Below are 5969 nucleotides of genomic sequence, written 5' to 3'. Positions count from 1 at the left end.
TAAAGGTCGCTTGATAGCAAAAGGAAAGAAGAAGGGCAGAATGTTTACGTTGGATGCAGACATGTCTGAATTGAGTGCAGCAATGTTTGCACATGGGACCGGTGTAGTTGCAGATATTGATATCTGGCATAAACGCATTGGTCATGTTAATGTACAGCCACTTAAATCAATGCAGGCCCAAAATATTGTTGCAGGTTTGCCGAAATTCAAGGTTGCAGAAATGCATAAGGTATGTGAAGCCTGTCAGTTTGGAAAACAGGCAAGGAAACCATTTCCTAGACATGTTCAAGAGAGTGAGAAGCCATTGGAATTAATCCACTCTGATGTGTGGACTACTAAAGCTGCATCTCTTGGAGGCTGTCATTATTTTGTCACTTTTATTGATGACTATAGCAGAAAAGTTTGGGTGTATTTTATGAAAAAGAAAAGTGAAGTTTTTGGGCATTTCAAAACTCTTAAAGCTATGGCTGAAAAAGAAACAGGTCTGCAAATAAAATGCCTAAGGTCAGATGGAGGGGGAGAGTACCTCTCAAATGAGTTTGCAAAGTTCTTGCAGGAGCATGGCATAAAGTAGCAATATTCATGCAGTTATACCCCACAACAAAATGGAATTGCAGAAAGGAAAAACAGGCATATTGGAGAGGTATCTCGTGCCATGCTCAATGAAAAAGACTTGCCAGATTTTTATTGGGCTGAAGCAGTTGCTACAACAGTCTACATAATGAGCAGGACTCCCACTGCAGCAATACATGGAATGACTCCAGAGGAGAGGTATACTGGTAGGAAACCAGATATTTCTCATTTAAAAATTTTTGGTTGCATTGCCTATGTACATGTGCCAGATGAGCTGAGATCCAAGTTGGATCCAAAAGCTGAGAAGTGCATCTTTATTGGTTACTCTCTGCAGCAAAAAGGGTATAGATGCTATAACCCTTCTACTCGTAAGTTTACAATGAGCAGAGATGTTTTTGATGAGATGAGTAGCTGGTATAAACCAGTAAATGTGATTGATGATGAAGATGCACAAAATGGTAATGCTACACAGAATTCACAGCAGCAGTCACAAAATATTAGTGGACCTGGAGCGTCCTCTAGCAGTGGTTCACATTCTTCGCCATGGACAGGCAGATTGAGATCAGGAGAATCTTCTCAAAGCAATGCAGATAGTGGTATGCAGGTATCACGAAAAGGAAAAGAGAAGGTTGATCAGCCCATGTTTGATGTGAATGCAGGTCACTTTTATGTGGATGGTGAATCCAGTGGCTCAGAACAGAGCATTGATGATGAGTTGGGTATTCCTTCTATTGTTACACCTGGAGTAAGGAAGACCATGGATGTTTTGAGAGCACCTGGGAGTGAACCTACTTTGCGCAGGTCTACGAGAGCTAGGTATCCTGTGGATAGGCTGAAATATGATGGATTTACAGCCATTCACTATGCATATATGGTCAAAGTGATATAGGAACCAGAACCCACATCTTTTGAGCAAGCCATGGGAAAAGAAAAATGGGAGAAAGCCATGGATGAAGAAATGGATGCCTTGGAAGAAAATGCTACATGGGAGTTAGTACCTTTGCCTAAAGGTAAGAATGCAATTGGCTGTAAGTGGGTTTATAAGGTGAAGCACAATGCAGATGGTTCTGTGAACAGATACAAGGCAAGATTAGTAGTCAAGGGGTATGCACAAACATATGGCATTGACTATGAAGAAACATTCAGTCCAGTTGCAAGGATGGCAACTGTAAGAGCAGTCATTGCTATGGCTGCATCAAAGGGATGGTCTTTACATCAGATGGATGTAAAGAATGCCTTCTTGCATGGTGATTTGCAAGAAGAGGTCTATATAGAGCAGCCACCAGGTTATGTGCATGCTGTTCATCCTGAGTTTGTTTGCAGGTTGAAGAAAGCCTTGTATGGCTTGAAGCAAGCACCTAGAGCATGGTCTGACAAGATAGGACAGTATCTTATCACTATTGGCTTTCATATTTCCAAGGCAGATTTCTCACTTTATGTGAGAAAAACAGAGAAATGTATTATGCTACTTGTCATTTATGTTGATGATTTGATTATGACAGGTGACAGTGATGAAGATATCCTTCATGTGAAAATGCTATTGAAGCAGAAGTTTGAGATGAAGGATTTGGGAGAGCTGCGTTATTTCTTGGGCATTGAGGTGATTAGATCACCAAGTGGGATACAGCTCTTGCAGAGGCAGTATGGATTGGACATGCTGTCCAAATATGGGATGACAGGCTGTAAGCCTATTTCAGTTCCTTTGGAGCAAAATGTGAAGCTGAGCACAGATGCAGGTGAGCTTCTAGAAGACCCTACTATGTACAGACGCATAGTAGGAAGTTTGATTTATATGACTATTACCAGGCCAGATTTGAGCTATGCTGTTGGATTGGTAAGTCAGTTTATGCAGGCTCCAAGGAAACCACATTTGGATGCGGCTAGACGCATACTCAGGTATGTGAAGTCCACATTGCAGTATGGACTATTTTATGAGACTGGGGTTCAGATACAGTTGCATGGATACACTGATGCTGATTGGGCTGGTAGTATTTCTGATAGACGATCTACCAGTGGATATGTATTCTCTTTTGGGAGTGCTGCAGTCACTTGGAGCAGCAAGAAACAGCCTACAGTTGCCTTGTCGAGCACAGAGGCTGAGTACAGGGGTGCAGCAATGGCTGCATGTGAGGTAGCTTGGTTGCATAAGCTACTTTATGATATGCATCAGTCTACAGATGGGCCAGTTGTCATTTATTGTGACAACATGAGTAGTATACACTTGGCAAATAACCCAGTCTATCATGCTAGAACAAAGCACATTGAGGTGCATTATCACTATGTGCGAGAGAGGGTTTTACTAGGTCTTATTGATCTAGTTTATGTCAGCACAGAGGATCAGGTAGCTGACATATTCACGAAGGCATTGGGCGCAGAGAAGCTGCGCAAGTTCAGAGACCTGCTTGGTGTGTAGGAATTGGGATTGAGCTCGAGGGGGAGTGTTGAGATATCGAGCTCCACTCGTGATACGCCAGGGTGACCGTTGTGTATTTATGTCACCGACTTGTCAGTTGCAGACGCGGTTGGTACACCGCCCATGAATAATAGCTACATGATAGCTATCCTTATCTACTCTAGTTCATGGCTCAGTTAGTATGCCACCTTAGTTAGTTGAGTTTGGTTTGAGACCCATATAGAGGGTTCTTCTATTTCTTTTGTACTTGAGTTCTTTTGGCTTACACAACTAAGAAGAGGAAAACTGTTTTCAGCCTCCACCCTTGTGTGTCTTCCCCCATTGTGCAAGCAAGAAAGCTTCAAGTGAGACTCCTTCCTTCTCTCCCACAATCTTGAGACTTCTCTCATTACTGGGCTCTCCTGGTATGTCAGAATATTCCTTGTTTTTTCCTCAAGGTTTGATGAGGTCACACTTGCTAAAGGTTGTGATTATCCTCACACCCAGTAGTGTCAAGTGTATCCTCTGTGCTACATAATCAGCCTCACACTTTGTCGCCCTTTTCAAGGGTCTTCCTAGGAGGGTTTCCTTTCCACAATTTGCACTATTTGGAGGAACATGGAATAGGATAGGCAAGCTTTCAGTTTCAATAGTTACAAGGATCATGCACTTTCTTATAAGTGCTTGTGGGTATTAAAATATGCTCCTTCATCGATGAGAGCATTGACACTGTGCTCTCTTTTTACGATGAGTTTGACCCTAAGATAAGCAAGTGGCACTATGTCTTCATCTTCTAGGTCTTTACGTATAAGTTCAAGCCTTCTGATACATGCCTTTGAGTCCCCAACTGCACAATCAAATGTGGATTCTCTACCCCTTGCCTGTAGTGCCGTTACGTTAAATATCATGCGCCAATTGAATGACCATTTGTAGCCAAGTTTTGAACTACTTGCTCTAGTTTTCAGCCTAGTGATAGATCTATGATGTGCTTTCGGCTCTATATGGTCTTTGGTCAGTTTCAGGGGTTAGATGTGTCAAATTTGTATTATGTTTACTTGTCTAATTTCGACAATTTTCTGTACGATTCTCAGAGGTCCCATTTTATCAAAATCGGACATCAAATTTTGAGTTGGTGGTCCGATCGACCGATCGGATGGTCCGAGTCCAAGTGGTCCCGATTTTGGTTGGTCCGATTCTGGTGGTCCGATTATGGGTTGGTCTGATTTTTGTGTGTCTAGTCTTCATGCATCTGAGTGTCCGAATTAGACGAGTCTTGTATGTCCAATCGGATGGGTTTTTAAGGTATCCGAGTCTGAAAATTGGACTGTCCGATTCTGGGAATCAGATTGTCTGAGTCTGGTTTTGGGAATCGGACTCTGCTACAATGTTCGATTCTTGCAAACGAGTTTCCAGGGATGATGAAAATCAACTCGATTCTAATAATTTTGGTTATGAAGGGTCACACAAACTTCTAGAATGTAAGAATAGACCCTAATGAATGATTGTATACACCTAGAATAGCAAATAAACTTCAAAATATAAATCAGTAAACAAATCAGACCCTCTTGCCCTATTATGACAATAGAAACCCTAAGGCTTGCTTTTCCTTTTTTTCTCTATTTTTAGCTACCCTAATGCATCTAAATCACAAAGCAAACACCTACACTACTCCAACCTACTTTTCCAATTCCAAAAAGCCAAAAAATTACTTGTTAAGGAGATCGAATACCTCTTCAAAGTCCCTCACTTCCTATCTATCTATCTCAAGCATCGGTTCGTGGAAAACCCTACTTCAATGCTCAATTCGAAGTGCGCAAGCACTCAAGGCTTGAATTCATTGATCTCGGCAATGGAACCAAAATGTAAAGGCGAGCTTAAGCTCAATCGGTGAGACCCACATACTGCTTATTGTTCAGGCATTTCAAGCCAAGCACTAATGGCTACCTCTCACATAGTTGACACGCTATCTCTCTCTACAAGTGTAGTGAGCTTACCTCCATGCTCGATCGAGTTGCCTCATCTCTCGAACACTCTAGTAGATCCACAATTCAAGTGCAAGCTTCAAGCAAGCTCAATCCTCAAGCTCCATGCTCCAAGCTCCATTTCCGCAAGCAAGAGAAGAGAAGAGAAGAAGAGAGAAGAGAGAAGAAGATAAAGAGCTTCTCCACCACAGTCCCTCACTCTTGCACACTCGCTCCCTTATACTCTCACACTCCCTCTCTCAAGCACAAGCTCAGGCAAGCAAGAAGAAGAAGAAGAAGAAGAAGAGAGCTCCTTTTGGCCACACACAAGAATGAGCTTTTTCATTCACTTTTTGCCTTTTTTACAAAACCCTAACCCTAATTCCCTTTGGAGGGTCATCCCCTTTTTGATCCAAGCTTGGCCCATTCCTCCAACCCTTCTCCTCCTCTTTCCCTATTGGCATGGCCTCAACCCGTGCCTCTAACCATTTACAATTTGCACGAGTGAGCGCCCCCGATGCTCTTTTACAAAATAAATCATGGTGCACCTTGTGCTCTTTTATAAAAGTATTGACTTGCACTTTTTCTTGTGCACCACTCTCCTTGATTTAGGACTTTTTTGCACTTCTTGTGTTTCCTGATTTTTCTTGGAGCTCCTTCATCTTCCATTTCACTCTTGCCTTAGCCTTGTCTTCTGCTTTAGATTTTCTAGATTTTTCGCCTTGTTCGTCTTAGGGTTCACTATAGAAGGGTGTTTGCCAAAAGAAAGAACTCCTCCTCATCATCTCAACTTCATCCACCAAATTGATTGTTTATGCCACTACTAATCTAGAGTTATTCTTCAATATGACCTTGTTTATTGTGGATAATCTGATCTCCTTTAGCCCTCGGGAAATGCACACATAGTCAGCACCCTAATCCTACCTCAACTTTGCTAATTTGAACCATAGCCTCCCTAAAATTATATGATACAAAATTAACTTTAAACTTCAAGCCTGAAACTTTAATGTGTTGATCCTTCAAGATAGTAAGTGTCTCTTCCA

The sequence above is a fragment of the Lygodium microphyllum genome, chromosome 6 (genome assembly GCF_053477565.2).
Source record: "Lygodium microphyllum isolate KBCC chromosome 6, Lygodium_microphyllum_v1.1.10, whole genome shotgun sequence".
In the NCBI taxonomy this organism is placed as follows: domain Eukaryota; kingdom Viridiplantae; phylum Streptophyta; class Polypodiopsida; order Schizaeales; family Lygodiaceae; genus Lygodium; species Lygodium microphyllum.
This window is presented reverse-complemented; position numbering follows the sequence as displayed.